Genomic DNA, 20,799 nt, shown 5'->3' on the forward strand with positions numbered 1-20,799 from the left:
CTTTTAAAAAAAATTCTCTATACTTCATAATGACGCTGTGGCCATATGGGAATTAACATGCAAATATTTTTTATAAGTTTCACACACTCATAAAATGCAAAGTTATTTGTACTGGTCAAAACATGTACAGCGAAAGCTTGCTTCTGTAGCTAAGATGACGACAGAGGAATGTAAAAGTTGATTGCTCACACCCATCAGGGTGGTTACTATTTTTTAAAAAACAGAATATAATGAGTGTTGGTGAAGATGTGGAGAAATCGGAACCCTTGTGCACTATCGGTGGAGGTGTAAAATGGTGCAGCCTCTATAGGAAACTGTACGGTGGTTCCTCAAAAAAGTAAAAATAGAACAGCAATTCCATAAGATGCAGCAATTCCACTTCTGGATATATACCCAAACCACTGAAGGCAAGTTCTCAAAGAAATATTTGTACACCCATGTTCACAGCAGCGTGATTCACAGTAGTCAAAAGACAGAGCAACCCAACGGCCCACCAATGGACAAGTGGATAAGCAAAATGTGATATAAATAATGAAATATTATTCAGTCTTAAAAAGGAGGGAAATTCTGACACGTGCTACAACAGAGGTGGGCTTTGAGGACATCATGCTTCGTGAAATAAGCCACTCATAAACAGATAAATACTATACGATTCGATTTATATGAGGAACAGAGAGTAGTGAAATTCATAGAGACAGAAAGTAGAATGGCGGTTGCCAGGGGCTGGCGGTGGGGAGGAGGAACGGGGAGTTCTGAGACGGGCAGAGTTTTCAGTTTTGCAAGACGAAAAGAGTGCTGGAGATGGATGATGATGATGGTTGCACAACATTATGAATATAATTAATACCACTGAACTGTACACTTAAAAATGGTTAAGACGATAAATCTTGTAATACCTATTTATCATAATTTTTTTTTAATTGAAAAAGATACATTTTTTTTAAGATGAGCTGCCGAGATTACGAGATAGTGAGGAGAAATAAATCTATAACATTAAGTGGAAAAACCTACATTACGATAGGGAAATGGAGCATCAGCCTGAAGCACGGAGACCCATGGAGAGTCGGGGAGAACTGGACGGCCACCGAGGGCAGCGTCCGAGCACTGCCAGGGCAGCGTGGCTCCTGCGCCCACTCACCAGCTAACGGCACCACCGTCAATGTAGGACACGGAGCAGAGCGGGGAGCAGCTCCAGGGGGCGCTTTCCTCAGGGGGTTGCTCCGAGGGCTCAGTGAATTAACACATGTAAAGCATTCAGAACATAAAAATATTCCATAAATGTTTGTTTAACACAGCAAGACACACAGTAGGGTGGAGAGATGCCAAAATGTTTGGACTCTGAGAGATTTAGATCTCTCATCATAAAAACGTAGAAATAAAACAAAATATTTGACTTCCATGATGTACAACTGGCAAATATTACATTTCCTATGAGCAGAATGTTTGATTAACTGGAACACTCTGGTCACCAACCATGGAGATTAACTGAGTTACTTTATACAGTGAAAGCTTCTGTTCTTGTTCTTTTCTTTTTTAATTTTCAAGTTTGGTGTGGGTTGGACGTTTTCAAAGAAACTCTTCTTCTCTGTGGGTTCAGGTGGAATTGAACAAAAACACTGAAGCTGCCTCCTAACCAGTGTGTGGTCTGAGATGTTTCACTCAAAACGAGAAGTCCAGGTGGAAAGAGGTGAGCAGAGCAGTGGCACCGTCTCGTCACTGTGGCATTACAACTCACCCAGGACAATTACATTTTAATATGCAGAGCAGCAGCGGGCTTTTATCAAATTAGCCACGGCTATGGCATATGTAAAGCACACTTATCTGTATGGGAGTGCAAAACGAGAGGGGAAATAATGCTTCCGTAAGTAACACAAAAAAAATTTCCCTTTGCTCATATGCTCTACACCCCTAGGAATCCTTCTGGCTTTCTAAATCACCCTTACTAGAAATTTCTGGAATTTTCTCATTGATCCTTTCATGGTACCTGACTGTAAGAATAGTTCTAGTTTTGAACATTAACTGATAGCAGGATAGCCAATTTATTTTTTTTAAATCAAAGCCTTTCAGAAAAATATGAAATATCCACTTTTTTAAATGCGTTGTATGATAAAAAAGAATTTTAGGCTTTGTCTGATAATCGGGTGATAAGAGTTTTTCACTGAATTCTTTATAGTTTAACAAGACAGACACATTTTAGTGGTTTAAATTTCTATGAAATCGACAAGATACCAAGACGGTTATTGCCCCCTTTATTATTTTTAGGCTTCTAAGACTCTTTTTTCCTTTTGCAATATGACTAATACTGAAAACCACTAGCAAATTCATATAGTACTAGTATATAAACACCTACTTCTTGTAAAACTGAAATCAGTTACCACTGCTCACACAGCCTACTGCTGTCCATGTACTATATTCAGAAAAAGTATATGGATACCCAAAACTTTTTCCCGTTCTAGATTTTTAAGGTTAATTTCTTTAAGAAATGAATATGCTTGACTTGTTATAAAAAAAAAAAAAAACTTACAGTCTTTACAGCAGACACGGACCAAGTTTTTAAAAAATTATAATACAGTGTAAGTGTAACCGTTTAATATACAATTGTATAAAGCAAAAATGGAAGGTCTTTTCCTTCCATCTGCAGCACATCAATATTGTTCTATAAACTGCTTTATTTTCTTGGCTCAGAAACATGCATAGACATTTTTTCCATGCCAATACAGTGACAGCACATCAACGGCTGCAGAGAGTTGTATAATTTATCTTAGAAATTAAGCAAACACGCAGATACAGCCAAGTGCTGAAAATGTTTGAAGTGAGAGATTTGGGAACTAGTAAGTGAATTGAAGATATCTTTAGGGCTAATAATGATAATTTGAATCACAGTATACAGTTTCTTATTCATGCAAAGGGTATACTGGTGGAATCTCAAAGGAGAGACCTTCACAAAACTCTGCTGAGGGGAGGGAGAACGGATGTGCAACTCATTGGTCATGAGCAGTTGAGTAACGCGCTGGTTTCATCTGAGACAAACCACCCAAAGAGTCCCTTAACCACAATGATAAAAAAATTTTTTGGCAAAGAAGTCAACAACATTTTTGGGATAAGCACACTTGGAAGAGCTCTCATTTTTTTAGCTAGGAGTCCAAATACTCCCCCCCACATCCCAGGGTGGAGTACACACAATGATCTTCCATTATTGAAACATTATGTAATTTTGACCCTCCTTAGGCCCATTCAACAGTTTGATGAGCCTTAATCTGAAGCTTCATACCTTACCATATTAGGAGAAAACAGAGTTTAAGCTTCATCAGCTGGTTTTTTTTTCCTCCCAAAAAATGACACCAGGAAAATATAACATGAAAAACAGAATGTAACTATGTTACACAGCAACTTTTATTGGGAAAACACCACTAAGTTTAAAATTAAATTTTAAGTGTATGATAATTAACATAAATTCAAAATAGCATTTAAAAAAAAGAAAAGATTTTATTATTCCATTTTTAAGCTGTAACTTATTTTATCGTTTAGTAGATTCTAGAGACCTATAACTTATTATTATTCATATTGAATTATAATAGTATTTCACCTCCACCCTTTATATTACTGTTGTCATGTGTGTTGCTTTCTCATGTGTTTGTATCTTCCAATAGTTACTATTGTTGTAAATTTAAAATAGCCCATAATCTCTTAAAAATCGAAATGAGTAGTCTTTCCTATTTGTCCTTTCTGGTGTTCTTCGTTCCTTGCACATGTCTGTGTGTCCATCGGGGTCATCTCCCCTCAGGCTTGAGAACTTCGACATTTCTCTCTCAGTCTTTAGCATTTCTCGTACTGTCGATCTGCTGGCAACAAATTACCTCAGGTTTCATTTTGAATATGTCTTTATTTTCATTTTGACAAATATTTTTACTGGGCATATTTAAACTGTTTAAATCTTTTTACAGAAGTCATTCCACTGCCTTGTGGACACCTGATTCTGTTGAGAAGTCAGTTACAAATCTCGTTGTTGATCTTCTAAATATAATGTCTGTTTCCTCTAGCTGCTCTTAATACATTTTTTCTTTATCTTTTGTTTTTATCAGTTTGAATATGATATGCCTAGATTGTGGTTTTCTTTTTATTTATTCTGCTTGAAGCTTTATTGAACTTCTTGAACCTGTGGGTTGATGTCTTTCATCAGGGGATATTCTTATCCATTTTCTCTTCAAATATTTCTTCTGTCCCATTCTCTCTCTCCTCTCCTCTCCTTCTGGAATTCCAACACCATGACTGTGAGGCCATTGGATATTTCCCAAATGCCCTTCACAGTCTGCTTTGCTTCCCTCCCACTTTTTCTTAGTGTGCTTCAGTCAAAGGATTTCTGTTGCCCTGACTGCTGCTGCTAAGTCCATCCAATGAATGCTTCCATTCCAATATTGTGTTTTGTCATATCCAGAATATCCAATTAGCTCTTTTTAGAGATTCCATTTATCTGTTAACATTATCCATATATTTTATCCCTTTTTGACCATCTATCTTCTAATTTCTTTAATATACTTATCATTGCTATTTGAAAGTTCTTATCTCTTAACAGCAACATTTGTGCTGTCAATGTATCTGCTAATACTGATTTAAAAACAGTCAACTGTTTGTGAGTCACATTTCCTTTGTCTCCACATATTTTATAACTTTTTATTACATGGCAGACATTATATTTAAAAGAACTCTACAAACTGGAGTAAAAAGGAGCTTCCCCCAGAAAGGGCAAGCCTTTTCCTCTACCTGGCAGTTGGAGTGAGGGGCAGATTACTTCAACCCAATCAGGAGTTGAGCTGCGGCTGGGCTGGGCTGCAACTTTAATTTGTTTTAGTTTACCTCTGGTTTCAGATGCTTCAAGGGGAAAATCTGTCCTGTGTGTCTGCAAGTTCCTCCCACTAACTCAGCTTTGGGATAAACACCATGCACTATAACAATCTCTCTCTGCTTTAGAGCCTGCCCCCCTGTGTTGCTGGGCTCACAGCAAAATTCCCAGGGGGGATAATTATTGAGTGGAGAGAATTAGCTCTGCATTTGGGGCTTCTACAAATTCCAATCTGTTGTGCTGGTGCTATTATCAGCTCCACTGTCTTCTTTTCCCAGCAGAACCCCTCTGCCTACGCAGGTGTGATGTTCTGCACAGAAGTACACAAACTCAGGGAGCAGACATGCCCAGGGAGGGAAATGACCAATGGGCACTGCTCACCTAGCAAGAGTTTTTCCTTCCCCAGAACTCAGGTCCCATAAACTTCTCTGTATCCACAGTTCTCCAATATAGTTTTTCTTGTTGTTGTTGTTTTGAGATAGAGTCTCACTCTCTTGCCCAGGCTAGAGTGCAGGGGCATCATGACAGTTTCCTGCAATGTCAAACTCCTGGGCTCAAGCAATCCTCCTGCCTCAGCCTCCCAAGTAGCTGGAACTACAGGCACATGCCACCACACCCGGCTAATTTTTCTATTTTTTGTAGAGATGAGGTCTCACTCTTGCTCACGCTACTCTCAAGAACTCCTGGCCTCAAGCATTCCTCCTGCCTCTTTGGCCTCCCAGAGTGCTACAATTATAGGTGTGAGCCACTGCACCCAGCCTAGTTTTTAAAATATATAATTTCTACATTTGTCCTTTTTTCTGTAGTTGTTACAGTGAGAATGAAAGTCCATCACAAACTAGTCTACATCCTAACTGGAAGTGGAACTCCCACACAACATTGTAAACATATCAGATTTTTTTAAAAGTTATATTTGTTTATGCACAACTTGCTTTGTCTAATCACAAATTTAGTTATTGAGTATATTCCAAAAAATATTTTTTAGCCAGGCACTGTGGTTCGCACCTGTAATCCCAGCTACCAAGGAGGCTAAGGCAGGAGGATCGCTTGAGCTCAGGAGTTCGAGGCTGCAGTGAGCTGTGATGACGCCACTGCACTCTAGCCTGGGTGACAGAGCAAGATCTCTCCTGTCTCTAAAATAATAATATTAATAATAATAATTTTTAAAGACATTTCTTATGAAGAAATACTCTATGGGCCTTTATTATCTCTTATTTTATGGAGAATTTCATATGACAATTTACCGTCCTAAACATTGCATCAGTTGATCCTTCATTAACGCACGATGTAGTCAAAGCCAGTACTGTATGTTTCATTATATGACGAGAAAGACAGTTACTGAGAGTAAAATGGGGACAGGTAGCTTCCCATTGCAACTATAGTTAAGTGTGAATTCTTTACTATGACTTCAAGGCGCAGCACACTCTGTCCTTGACCTTCTTCATTAGCCTCACCTTGCACCACTCTCCCCTGGCATTAGCACGGGGCGTGCTAATCTTTTCTCAGTTTCTCTAAAAGACAAGCTCTTTCTTCCCTTAGGAAATTTGCTCTTTCTGTTCCGTTCTGCCTGGAACATTCTTCCCCAGCTATTTCCACAGCAAGATGCTTCTCATCATTCAGCTCCCAATCCAGATGCCACCTCCTCGGGAGTCCTTTCCCGGCCACCCTAATGTAGCATTCCCCCAATTACCCAGCTCTCAGCTCTCTCTGTTTCCTTCTTCTCATTCATCAATAACATACCCTTTATTTATTTGTTTGCTTACTTTATTTTTGGGCTCTATTTCCCACTAGAATAGAGAGTAATCACATGTGTCTCATTCACACAGTGTCTGGCAAATCACAGGAACTCAGAAATACCTGCCTAATAAATGACTACTGACAGTGGGGCCAGGCCATGAACTCAACCTGTTTCAATCCTGTTCAAATGCTCTCCCTGCAGTAATCCTTCTTAATTGCAAAGGTCTCCCCAAGTATTTGTGTATCTGCTCATAGCTATACACGTTTTTATATCAAAGAAGGAATATAATGTTGTGATTTAGAGAAAAACTCTCAAGCCAGCTGGCCCAGGTTCGAATGCAGGCTCTGCCACTCCCTAACTCTATAACCTTGACCAAACTATTAAACCTCTGAGGCTTCATTTCCTAATCTGTAAAATGTTGACCTTAATCATACAACCTCCATGGGGTTGTCATGAGGACTGAGTGAGTTAATATATGTAAAACAGCTGGCACATATTAAGCCCGTATGTTGGTGATTACTACAGTTTAATTTGTTAGCATGCTCAGAGCTAGATTTAGGGTTAGACTGTAATGGATGCTAATATAACACAGGGGCACTAAAATACGCCTAGAAATATAATGAGATAAATAAAACTATATTCGTAAGAACTGTTGTCTGACCCAATCCCATTTCCAAACTTTGTTTCCTCAACTACCTTAGCCCAGAAGCAGCCATCAGACACTACTCTAGCCAAAGTCATGCAAGGGTTTCAGCAAAACATTGTGTTTTCCTAACATAGGTGCTGTCCCTTTCTCTTCCTCCTTCTCCCTTCTAGGAACGTGAACAAGACGACTGGTGCTATGGCAGCCGTCTTGCAGTTATGAGAGACAAGCTAAGAAATTACAGCAATTAGCCTTGATATTAACGAGTTTCAGGAATAATGCCAGATGCTGTGGACTTCCAGAAATGTGAGAAAAATTAATGCCTATTTTAAAACTATTCTAGTCTTCGTTGTTTTCGTTGTTATTTGCTGCCTACATCATTCCTAACTGATATAATTGGAAGGAATACTTTAATAAGTCATTTGGGGTGGAGTGAGATGAGACATCCTCTCCACCCCACAGGGGAATATTCAAGTAAAATTTACAATTAATAACCTGTCTCCTAAGGAAGCTGGGGCCTAACAATGATTCTCCATTGTCAGCGCTGCCAAATTATTAGCTTAACCCCATGTCTCGATCTGTCTTTGATCAGTGTACCATGGAGCTAAACTTCATTGCTACTGAAAACATTCCTGCCTAAATGTGCAGGGACTGCACTGCTCTCAAACTGAACATATTCCAAGAGTTTCAGAAAGAATATACCAAAACCAAAGCTTCTGCCTTCCCTCTCCTTAATTGTCACTGCCTTTGAAAGATGCTGGTAGCAGTCACCTGGACATCTGGAGAAATGATGTTGGACACTGGCTGCAGTGAGCCCTGGCAGCAGGGCTCTTGCCAGAGGCACTGCTCGCTCTCTGGGACAGACCCTGGCACCGTCCCAGTTCCACAGCTGTCCTCCCTCTTAGCTTCCTGGGGAGGCCATTCAGACAAATAAGAGGACAAATCCCTTGTTTTTCACACGTTGGCTTCTCAGTAATCTCTGGGTCCTAGCATGCTCATAAACAAGCTCAACTTGCATATCTTGCAGAAAGCACTCGAAAGGCAATGACGATAAAAAAAGAGGCTACGGTTTCAGGGTAATAGGAGCAAGAACACAGAGGAGGTTTCTGCTTTCTTTCTCAGGCTCCCCGACCCTCCTTCTATCTTTCTGTCATCCCAGTTTCCTCGGTCTGCTACTTTCCTGGCCTGCCTCATCCCTCTTAGGGGAAAAAGGAGAAAGCCAAAGAAGCTATTCCTCAAAAGGTAAACAGGTCTGCCTGAACCTCTCAGCTGGCAGCGGAGGATACAGAAAAATGTGTTTGTAGATTGGAAGGAGGCTTAAAACAGCAAACAAATCCTTACTTACACAGCAGGGACTATCTGAAGGTTGGATTCATTTCTTAAACCAATGAGATTCACATCAGCAATTAAATTCTAAGGCATTTGTGGATCACCTCTGAGAACAAGCACTGTGCCAGGAATGAGAACAACAGCAGTACAAGAGTGAACAACTTCAAACCATTACACACTGAACTCCAGTGATTTACAAAGGAAGCGGCTCAAATGGGACAACAAACTCTTCTGTAAGAGAGAATGACAGAAACGTCTTTTTGGGGAGGGGGGTGCATATTTTTCTATACTTCTAGCCACGATAAAGCAACTCAACATGCTGGACTTCGAAAGTATCCTATGTTATGTTCCATTTACTGCTCCACCAAGGATATAGACAAAGCTACTAAACAGAATCAATGTTTGTATAATCACCACATAATTGAAATACAGGCAAACTGTGCTTTACTGTCTTTCGCTTTATTGTGCTTCACAGATATTGTAGTGTTTTTTAATTGAAAGTTTGTGGCAGCCGTATGTTGAGTGAGTGTATTGGCACAATTTTTCCAACAGCATGTGCTCACTTCGCATTTCTGTGTTACGTTTTGGTAATTCTTACAATATTTCAAACTTTTACATTGTTAGTGTACCTGTTACGGTGATCTGTGATCAGTGATCTTTGATGTTACTATTTTAATTGTTTGGGGGCCACAAACTGCACCCACAAAATCAATATATAGCAAACAATAAACAAACGTTAAGTGTATCCTGACTGCACCACCCAACAGGCCTTTCCCCATCTCTCTCCCTCTCTTCAGGCCTCCTTATTCCCTGAGACACAACAATGTCAAAATTAGGCCAGTTAATAACGCTACAATGGCCTCTAAGCATTCAAGTGAAAAGAAGAGTCACATGTCTCTCATTTTTAACTCAAAAGTTAGAAATGATTAAGCTTAATGAGTAAGGCATGTACAATCATTGCCCCGGCTAGAGTGCAGTGGCATCATCATAGCTCACTGCAACCTCAAACTCCTGGGCTCAAGTGATCCTCCTGCCTCGGCCTCCCAAGTAGCTGGGACTACTGGTGTATACCACCACACCTGGCTAGTTTTCTATTTTTTGTAGAGACAGGGTCGATCAGGTTGGTCTTGAACTCCTGGCCTCAAACCATCCTCCAGCCTCAGCCTCCCAAAATGCTAGGATTACAGGTGTGAGCCACTGCACCGAGCCACATTAGCTAGGCCTGTTGTGCAAATGGTTAGCCAATTTGTGAATGGAAAGGAAAAGTTCTTGAAGCAAATTAAAAGCGCTACTCCAGTGAACACACCAACGATAAGAAACTGAAACAGCCTTTCTGCCGACATGGAGAAAGTTTGAGTGGTCTACTCAAAATCAACCAGCCACACATTCCCTTAAGCCAAGGCCTAAACCAGAGCAAGGCCCTAACTCTCTTCAATTCTGTGAATACTGAGAGGTGAGGAAGCTGCAGGAGAAAAGTTTGAAGCTAACAGATGTTGGTTCATGAAGTTTAAGGGAAGAAGCCGTCTCTGTAACATGAAAGTGCAAGGAGAAGCAGCAAGTGTGGCAAATCATCTAGAAGATCTAGCTAAGATCATTGATGAAGGTGGCTACACTAAACAAGATTTCAGTGTAGGTGAAGCAGTTTTCTACTGGAAGAAGACGCCACAGGACTTTCCTAGCTAGAGAGGAGTCGTCAACGCCTGGCTTCAAAGCTTCAGACAATGGACTGATTCTTGTTAGAGGCTAATTCAGCTGGTGAGTTTAAGTAAAGCCAATGATCATTTACCATTCCAAAAATCCTAGGGCACCTAAGTATTATGCTAAATATACTCCACGTGCTCCATAAATGGAACAACAAAGCCTGGATGACAGCACATCTGTTTACAGCACAGTTTACTGAATATTTTAGGCCTACCACTCAAACCTGAGACCCACTGCTCAGAAAAAAAGCATTTCTTTCAAAATACTACTGCTCATCGACAATGCACCTGGTCATCCAAGAGCTCTGCTGGAGATGTACAAGGAGAGTAATGTTGTTTTCATGCCTGCTAATACAACATCCATTCTGCAGCCCATGGATCAAGGAGTAATTTTGACTTCCAAGTCTTATTATTTAAGAAATGTTTTGTAAGGCTACAGCTGCCATACAGAGTGATTCCTCTGACGGATCTAGACAAGTCAACTGCAAAACTTCTGGAAAGGATTCACCACTGTGGATGCCATTAAGAACATTCATGACTCATGGGAGGAGGCTGAAATACCAACATTAACAGAAGTTTGGACGAAGTTGGTTCCAACCCTCACAGATGACTTTGCGGGGTTCAAGCCTTCAGTAGATGAATTCACTGCAGATGTAGTGGAAATAGAAAGAGAACTAGATTAGAAGTGGAGCCTGAAGATGGGACTGAACAGCTGCAATCTCGTGATCAAACTTTAACAGATGAGGAGTCGCTTCCTAGGGATGAGCAAAGCAAGTCGTTTCTTGGGATGGAATCTCCTCCAGGTGAAGATGTTGGGAACACTGCTGAAATGACAACAAAGGATTTAGAATATTATATAAACTTAGTTGATAAAGCAGCAGCAAGATATGAGATGATGACTCCAATTTTGAAAGAAATTCTACTGTGGCTAAAATGCTACCAAACAGCATCACATGCTACAGAGAAATGTTTTGCAAAGGAAGAGTCAGTCTATGCAGCAAACTTCTCTGTTGTCTTAATTTAAGAAATTGCCACAGCCACCCCAACCTTCAGCAACCGCCACCCTGATCAGTCAGCAGCCAGTAGCATGGAGGCCACACCCTTAGCAAAGAGACAACAACTCCCTGAAGGCTCAGATGATCATTTGCCTTCCTTAGCTATAAAGTATATATTAAGTGAGGTAGATACATTGGTTTTTGCACACTTAATAGACTGCAGCGTAGTGTAAACATAACTGTAATACACACTGGGAAACCAAGAATTTGTGTGACTCCCTTTATTGTGCTATTCACTGTATTGGTCTGGAACTAAACCCACAATATCTCTGAGCTATGCCTTACATAAATTGTATGTGCATATATAAATATATACATGAAAAATTGGAATATTACCTGTTTCTTAAATTTCCCCTACTTTGGCTGGGGGAGGAAGAAATGGACAGTGTCTGCTAATGGGCAGAGGGGTGAAAACTGTGTTCAGGAATTAGACAGTGGTGATGTTACCACTCTGTGAATATACTAAAAACCACTGACTTGTATATGAATGACATGATTTTATGTATATGAATTATATCTTAATTTAAAAAGCATGAGGAAAAAAATTACCCCTGCTTTAATTATTTTTTTGAATTTTGATAATTAAAAGTGCTTTGAGATTTCAAGCAACTTTAAGAACAAGCAAAAAAGAATTAAAATTTCAACAAGGGCCTGGGTTTAGAAAGAGAAAAAGACCCTTCCGAGAAGGGCTACTGGTTGCTCTGAGCAAAGCGGAGCAGTCACAGCGGGAAATGGTCTTGCTCCCGTTCAGTGAATAACGGTCTAGAACAGTGACCGGCTAAAATGTCTGCTTTGCAGGAAAGTAAATCACCAAATATGAACACTTTATATTCTGTCTGTGTTAAAACTAATGCGCAATTTATGAGTTTGTCGTATATATTGATTTTGGTGAGGCTCAGTCAATCCCACCAGTGACTCTTAATATTATCCTCAGAGATAAGATTATAAGTAAAAAACGAGTTCAGTGCCACCTAATCACTGCTCAGAGGCTCACATTTTTTTATCCAATTAGGAGGTGCTCAGGGAAGAATCCACACACGGAATGTGAGCAAAAAGCAGCTTTCTTTGGCTCTTCGGTACAATTCTACCCTTTGTCCATTTGGTGACATGTCACTATACGAGTCTTGATAATCTATATGTTTTGTGCTCCTGAAATTCTACTTCCTCAAGTAATCTAGAAAAACAATGTTTAAAAAGTTTGCCTTTCTATTTCAAAAGTAAGTTACCTGTGCTCTTTACTGTTTAGTACCAAATTGCAGTATATATTTTTATCACGTGGGTGTGAGGAGCCTGCCGCAGCTGGCACTGCTACGTGTGACATGAGAAGTAATTAAAAAGATGAGCTGTGCCCCCCCCCCCAGCCCCATTCCAGCATCATCTACGGGTCTCCTTGATTTTCGAGCCCCCAGCCTGCCTCTGTGGTGCCGGGCTGTGTCTGCTGGAATGCAGCCATTTAACCTGTTTCTTCGACATCTCTGCTCTCTACTTATTGTCATTGTCGTCCAGTCATTAATGTCAGCCGTGAAATGTGAAAACTCTGCTCTGTTGTATCGTTGTATTGTTTTTAAGTTTCTTTTGTCTGTGGCCCCTCTCCAGCTCCAAAAATTCACTAATGGAGCACAGAATCACAAACGAGATCAAAGGGATTATCAGGCAGTCTCCCTGCCTGTGTCCCGCGTGGACATCCCCGCGTGGATGGGCTTCAGAGCTCCACGGTCACCCTGCCATGCTCTCCCTGCGTGGGACTGGCCCCTTCCTCACAGGCACTCACAACAGTGCAGCTGCACACCGCTCAGATAAAGTCCCAAGTGCAATATGAGTCCCACTTCTTAAATGCTGGTGGCAGGGGGTGGCCATTTGAATGAATGTGTATCAACCTGTCTTGATTTCTCTCTTTCACAATATGCTTTTTCAACAGCCAGACTCACTCCTTGATGGTTTTAGTACCGCGAGGTCCCCTTGAGCAATGGCCCATCTCTTATTCCATTTCTTTTCACTGGCTGACTTTGAGATGGCTGCGTCCTAACTTCCATACAAATACCTGTGAATCGGAAAGCCACACCTAGGGTTACCAATGAAACAGAGGACCCTAAAACTGGAGAGCTAAGAGGGAATTTCAGAAATGCCCGAATAAACCACCACATTTTACAGATAAGAAAAATGAAGCTCAGAGAGGTCAGTTACTTGCTCAAGATCACACAGCTAATTATTGAGAGCGGAAACTACAAGCCTGGTCTCCTGATGCCTAATCAATTCCATGCTCTTTTCCCCTAGTTATCAGTCTCCTCATCTATTTATACTTTATATTCTTTACTCACTCATCAAAAAAATTAAAGCTTCACATTTTGACATTAGAGATTATCCTCTCTGTTCCCTTAGTGTATCTCTGAAAAGCATATGATAAAATAAATCATCAAATTGATATTTTTTACCATAAAATATGTTGGGAATTATGTCCCGAGTCAAAATATTTATTAAAGAACAATGAAAGCTATATATACAAAAGTATCACAAAAGATAAAGATATTTTAAAATATAAAGTTCTCTAAGAATGTGAAAGTGAACTAATAAAATTGGCAAGTATAACAGACCAAATACGCTGGTTATATAAACTGTATATAAAATATAGAGATATCACACATTAAAAGACAGCTGCTATATATACCTGATCTAAAAAGAATCTATTAGCACTACTCACTATTAACACATTACCTGCCATGCGAGTTGTGTTTAACTCATGCTAGTTTTGAGCCGGGGGCCTTGTGAAGCATATGTAACTCAAGCGTCTCTTTACTTTGGGACCCACACGAACTGTTTTTCAAGTTGCATATAACTCGTGCACAAAAAAACAATAAACAGTAACAAATTTTTCATTAAATTAGAAAGGACTGTTTTGTTTTCAAAGTTTTTATTCTATTTCGGTAATAAAACACCATGGCCCCCTGAGGAAAAAAATTTTTTTTCCTAGTTTGGCAGTCAACGTGTTAAACACTAAACGTATCCATTGGTTGATGTATTAGAATGTATGAGAGTTTCTTGAAATAGTATCAATAATTCACGTCTTCTATTTTAAAACCATCCGAAGAAGCAGAAGCTAAGACTTCCATATTACTCAGCCTTCCCTGTGGTATGTGGAGACATTCCCAAAGTATCACAGCCAGGTTAAAATATAATTTTTATTATTAACATCAATAATCATCACCATCCAATTGAAGGCATCTGACATTAGTTTTCTACCTCACCCTCCCCAGTTTACTCAAAACATTGTTCATCATCGGATACATTCCCTGGGCAAGCCACAAGCCGGGGCACTTCACGTGCTCTGAAAATGCCATAAAAACAGCTGTTGGAACCAGGTCTCAAAATCCCTCTCGCAGGATGACAAAAGAAAGCACAGACTAGAGACCTAAATGCCATCGCAAACACGAACTTCAGAAAGACAGAGCTGTAAGTTCTGTCAAAAGAGAATCAGGTAGGCCGGGCGCGGTGGCTCACGTCTGTAATCCTAGCACTCTGGGAGGCCAAGGCGGGCGGATTGTTTGAGCTCAGGAGTTCAAGACCAGCCTGAGCAAGAGCGAGACCCCATCTCTACTAAAATAGAAAGAAATTAATCGGACAACTAAAAATATATAGAAAAAATTAGCCGGGCATGGTGGCGCATGCCTGTAGTCCCAGCTACTTGGGAGGCTGAGGCAGGAGGATCGCTTGAGCCCAGGAGTTTGAGGTTGCTGTGAGCTAGGCTGACGCCACGGCACTCTAGCCCGGGCAACACAGTGAGACTCTGTCTCAAAAAAAAAAAAAAAACAGAATCAAGTAAATAATTTTATACTGGCTGACACTTCACGTAATGGGGGTCTTGCAGCCAATGTCTCTGAAGCTCTTCCACAGTGGAGGTGAACGGCTTTAGCAGTTCAGTATCTAAATCCCTGACAGCAGACAGGAAACTATAAATCCCTGATCAACAGTGTGTGCCGTGGGGGCCGAGAGTAATTGCTTTCCTGTCATCTTAGTCAGGTGAAGTTCTTTCTTTCTAAGAGGAACAACCCGACCCAGAAAGCGCTCCTTCCCCCAAGGCCTCCTCTCTGCTCATCTTCCAGTAATGTCCCCGTCCTTGTTTACCACTGGCCTGGCTTCATTATAGCAGTCAGTAACTCCTTGAATGGAGTCTGGTGTAAGCAAATCTGTTGAGCTTTCATCCAATTTTTTAAAAATATAGATGACATAAAGGAGTTAGGTCTTTTATTTCATTGTATTTACTTTCATTTAAAAAATAAGCTGCCACTTAGTACTCTGGTTTTGATGACTGGGCAAGTGATGCTGGCAGAGAGTTTCCATTTTTGCTTTCATTTTCCGTTGTAAAGCTCCCTCTTTAAAACGAAAATTACCCATATTCTGCTTAACAGTATATCTATATTTCAGTGGGGTTGTAAAATGAAATTCCACCACGCATCTTGCTAGCCCATGTAGCTCCTCTGGATGAGTTCAAGAAAGACCATCTCCTCTGGGAAAATGTGGCTTTGCTATTAGAGCAAGGCCGAATCTCAGCCCCACCTGTGCCCCTGGCATTCTCAGTCAAAACCAACCTGTAATGATAGTCACTGACTCCAAGTTCTGCTAAATGACTCATAGCTTCCCATTTATTTCCTTTATAGAATTCTAGGAAAATGTGTCTCTCTCCTGCAAAACTTTTAAAATGATATATCTAAAAAAAAAAAAAATAGTTTTCTTAACACTATGGAGATTTCTTAAAGAACTAAAAATAGAATTACCATTCTATCCAGCTATCCCGCTACTAGGTATCTACTCAAAGGGAAAAAAATCATCGTATCGAAAAGATACCTGCACCCATGTGTTTATTGCAGCACAATTCACAATAGTACTGATAAGGAATCAACCTAAGTGTCCACCAAAAAGATGACTGTATAAAGAAAATGTGATATACATACACAATGGAATACTATTCAGCTTAAGAAGAATAAAATCATGTCCTTTGCAGCAACACGGATAGAACTAGGCCATTATCCTAATTGAAACAAGTCAGACACAGAAAGACAAATACTGAGCTGGAACGCATTCTACTAAGTGAAGTATCCCAAGAATGGAAAAACAAGCACCACATGTACTCACCATCAAATTGGTGTTAACTGATCAACACATAAGTGCACATATAAGAATAACATCTACTGGATGTCGGGCAGGGGGGAAGGGACGGGTATATGCATACACAAAGAGTGCAATGTGCACCATCCAAGGGATGGACACGCTTGAAACCCGGACTTGGGGGGAGGGGGGGCAAGGGCAACATACGTAACCTAAACATCTGTACCCCATAATATGCTGAAATAAAAAAAAAAGTAAAAAGAAAGAAAGAAAGACAAATACTGCATGTTCTTACAAGTGGGAGCTGAATAATTGCGTGCACTTGGATGTGGAGTATGGAATGCAACAACATAGGCTCGGAAGGGTAGGGGCATGTGATGAGAGATTACTTAAGGGGTACAATGCACATTATTAGGGTGATGGATATTCTAAAAGCCCTGACTTTACCACTACACAATCCATGCACGTAACAAAATTATACGTGTACCCCATAAATTTATATAAATAAAAAACAAATTTCAAATAAAATAAAATTTTAATGCAAAAAAATAGTTTTCTTAAATGATAAACATAGATATTAATTCATTGATGAATAATTAATAATTACGGGAAAGGTTGTGACTATGAGTTTGGCTATTTGAGGAAACTTCTGAGGAATATACTCTTTCACGAAAGAGTTTTTGGTTTTATTATGCTGGGCAGAAAAAAGAACAGAAAAAGAAGCACTACGTATTTCTCAAAAGAAGGCAGCAAAATAAATACATTGTAATAGAAAAAATACAGATCTTTAGAGTTAAAACTCTAGGGGGATGGTAAGTGAAAGCTGCCAGAGCCCTCCCTCACCGCCCTGTACTTCTGAGCATAGTGAACACGACTAGTTAAGGCCTGCTGTACTAGGAAGTATATTTGGATGTACTGATAGACACACAGTAGGCGACATACACAGCAAACCCTTAGAAAATGTTTGCTGAATTCCGAACAGACTTTGAAAAGGAGTGGCAGCGAGGTCCACGTCCTGTTTGAGGAGTGAATGTGTGACACACAGCAAATTTGGTGCTGGCTCAAAGGACGAGTCTTTCCCTTCTCCTCCAGCCTTTTCTTTTCTTTCATCTACCAACTTAGTTATTAATAATGTTCATATCAATAATATTTTTAAATGCTTTATCCAATTTTAAATGCTTAGTTAATAAACGCGTACTATTTTAACATATCAATAAGTTGCACAGAAACTTGGCAAAGGGTGACCCTAGTTGCAGCAGCAAGAAGACTCAGGATCGAGGAATATCCTTTGAAGGGTCAGATGCCGTGGATACTTTGACAGTCCTACTGGACTAGAACTTCATGCTGCGTGTCACTCAGGTGCTGGTCCCTCCTTCCTGAAACTCTACTCAAGTGGCTCATGATGTTAATTTTGCTAAAAATTTCTTAGGAAACTTTATAAAATGCAGATCTTTGGGCCCTACTCGCAGAAATTTCCATTCGGAAGATTTGGGGAGAGGCCCAGATACATTTATTTTTATAAGCACTCCATCCCCTCACCCATCCTACATAATTCTAGTGCCACTTATCTATGAGTCAGACTTTGAGAAACACAGATCTGTCCTCCTAGCATGAGACCACTCTTTTGATTCTCATTAAACCTCTCTGAACAGTGCTCCTCTGTCTACTTTCTGAGTCCTCTTTACCCACCAATCTGTATATGTTGGTGTCTCTCAAGGTTCTCCCTCTGGCACACAGCTCTTCTAGTCTATATAAACACTCCCTCCCAAAAGCTCTTCCTACGGCAGACATCAGCTTTAACCTGTATGCTGCTGCCTCTGCAGTCCTTAACGCCATCCTCGAGTCACAGCCAACCACTCGCTGCACATCGCTATCTGGAGGCTGCAATGAGACTTCAAGATAATGGCATGTAGCTCTTCAACCACACATCCTGCAGACTGAGGACTGGGTGCCTTCGCTCTTGCTTCCCCTGCTCTTGGAATCTTCCCTCCCACTTCTATCTGACTTAATCTAAGATTCATTCTGGGTGGCCTCTCCTGAAGAAAAGAACTCCTCGGGCCCATCCTACATTCCTCTAAACATGGGCTGATGAAATTTTGAGCATACTTCTATCAATGTACTTACTGATATCTCATGAAAAACATAAAAATAATTTGTATGTACATGCCTTAGAATTCTTACAGAAATACAGGCCAAAATACTTCCTCCACCGGGCTCCAACTTTCCCAATAATCAGCTCAAATTTTGGCTTGGTAGCAGAAAAGAGAAAACTAGGTTTCTGCAAAGTATCTACATTACTTTCAAGGTGAAAGTGAATTCGACGACATATGCAAAAAGAAGAATAAAAATGTACTGCTGGCCAGGCAGTGTGCTTAAACCTACAATCCTGGCACTTTGGGAGGCCAAGGTGGGAGGATTGCTTAAGGCCAGGAGTTCAAGACCAGCTTCGGCAACATAGCAAGACCCTGTCTCTACAAAAAAAAAAAAAAAAAAAAAAATTAGCCGGGCATGGTGGCACGCACCTGTAGTCCCAGCTACTCGGGAGGCTGAGGCAAGAGGATCACTTAAGCCTCAGAGTATGAGGTTACAGTGAGATATGATTGTGCCACTGCACTCCAGCCAGGGCAACAGAGCAAGACTCTGTCTCTAAAAAAAATTTATTTCTGAAGGAAATTACTGACTACAATATGATAATGATGATGACTAGTTCAACAAATATTTATTGAGTACCTGCAAATACTAGGTTCAAGGTTCAGGATACCAGACACTATTTTTGGTATTACAAATATAGCAAAGAACAAGAAGTCCTGGCCCTCATTGAGCTTTCATTCCAATAATACACAAATACTGTTTACGGTCATGTGTGCAGATGTGTATGTTAAAAACATCAAGTGAACTTCTGTTTCTAACCATGACAGAGCAACAGGGATCAGAATTACCCTCCCCCTGTAAATGACTAAAAACTGGACAAATAAAGGAAGCAACTGTTATAAAACTTGACAACAGGAAGTACAGGCCTATGATGCCAGGGAGAAAGAAAACAAGTTAAGTAAGCCTTCCAATCAACGTAGCTTTCTACTCGGAGGCAATTTCCACAATAGCGCACAGGGAAGGAGTCCCCGCACAGAGCTCCACAGTATCACTGAGGTGAAGAAACAGAGATCAAAGTTCAGGAAGTCAGCTAGAATCTGCTGGTCAGAGCACCAGAAAGTGGGATTAACAAAGAGAAATCTCCAGGAACTGGTATGGAGGTCCCCTTGACTGTGGCTGAATACCTTTCAGGGATACACCTAAGTTGAACTTTCCCAAGATGGGGCAAAAATTAACTTCTGGGCAAAGAACCAAGGAGCTATAATGCAAAAAACTCCCAGAGCTCATACAGGGATAGGAATGTATATCTACATATTAAAAACACACCAGGTGGACATCTGCTTTCATCCATGACAGATTAACAGACTTCACACCAGCCAGAGTAGAAAGACACGGTCAAATATATGGGACATAACATGAAAACCTTAGAAGTCTCATACCTCATTCATAAGGCTAAATTTGCCCTAGCTAGAAGCTACTCTAGAATCTACCCTCCTCCCCAAAAATTCACAAATAACTATCTGTCAAAATAAATCTGTGCACTCTTTAAAGAAATGCAACAAAATCCAGCACTCAACTACCTGGAATTCACAACTTTCAGAACCCACAGAAATTGCTTGATATATGAACAAGGAAGAAAAAGTGACCCATAACCAGAAGAAAAATCAGACGATAATGATGGAATTAGCAGAAAAATGTTAAAACAGCCATAATAAAAATACTCAAAATACTTAAGGATTTGAACTACAGTATGAACATAATGAGGAACAAATAGGAGATATAAAAGGTGAAATTTCTATACATAAAAAATACAAAATGTGAAATAAAACACTCAGTGGGTAGAATTACCAATAGATACTAGAGAAAAAAGATCAGTGAACTTAAAGACATACCAACAGAAACAACATAAACAGAAAGACAGAAAAAAGAGTGAAAAAATAAATAAACGGAGTCCCTGTGACCAATAGGAGGATGTTAGGTGTCAATTTCCAGCCAAGATGGAGTAACAGGAACCAGATTTATTTCCCACTTAAAATAAGGAAAAACATACACACACACACACACAAAATATATGAAATGATTCTCAAGATATTGAATGTCAGGAATCTAAAAACCATGATCCTTGAGAGACGGGAAACAAGCCGAGTCCTACAATGGCTCCAGCTTATTGCTTAGAAAGAAGTTCCAGGTGTTGGTGCAGAAACAGGGAACCCAGCTGAGCTTGCTGATCTGCCTGAGTTTAGAAAGTGGAGCTGGGAGTCAAGAAAGCCCTGGAGCTCACAGAACAGGGTAGTGGTGAGGAG

At 40.3% G+C, this 20,799-nt stretch overlaps 1 protein-coding gene across 1 annotated transcript in view; it reads right to left on the minus strand.

Moving 5' to 3' along the window:
- ARHGAP28 (Rho GTPase activating protein 28) overlaps nucleotides 1-20,799 on the minus strand; it is a 180,298-nt gene that overhangs the window by 74,299 nt on the left and 85,200 nt on the right. The window lies entirely within an intron of this gene.

The sequence above is a fragment of the Propithecus coquereli genome, unplaced genomic scaffold, assembly GCF_000956105.1.
Source record: "Propithecus coquereli isolate 6110/MARCELLA unplaced genomic scaffold, Pcoq_1.0 Scaffold38, whole genome shotgun sequence".
Classification (NCBI taxonomy): domain Eukaryota; kingdom Metazoa; phylum Chordata; class Mammalia; order Primates; family Indriidae; genus Propithecus; species Propithecus coquereli.